The sequence below is a fragment of the Odontomachus brunneus genome, unplaced genomic scaffold (genome assembly GCF_010583005.1).
Source record: "Odontomachus brunneus isolate Ranch 3 - 2012 unplaced genomic scaffold, Obru_v1 Obru_scaffold_192, whole genome shotgun sequence".
In the NCBI taxonomy this organism is placed as follows: Eukaryota; Metazoa; Arthropoda; class Insecta; order Hymenoptera; family Formicidae; genus Odontomachus; species Odontomachus brunneus.
In genome coordinates, this window is record NW_022639642.1 from 107,789 (window position 1) to 108,147 (window position 359).

The window sequence follows — 359 nt, forward strand, 5'->3', positions numbered from 1 at the left end:
TACGGGAACGCCACGCCCGACCATTGGCACCAGGAACCTGAGGTAATCATTCTGGAGTAAGGCCACCGCCACCAGGAGCTTGCAGCAACCACCTGGGATCACCTCTCACCTGGGGAATGCCATTTAACTGAACAAATGCACGGCGCACCGGTAAGTTCAAATTATCTCGCAATTATTTTTTTTTGCGCCGACTATCGCCGGTAACTCGAAGTCGGTAATTCGAAGTCGGTAACTCGAAGTCGGTAATTCGAAGTCGGTAATTCAACGTCGGTAATTCGAATCGGTAAAACTCGAAGTCGGTAACTCGAAGTCGGTAACTCGAAGTCGGTAACTCGAAGTCGGTAACTCGAAGTCGGTAA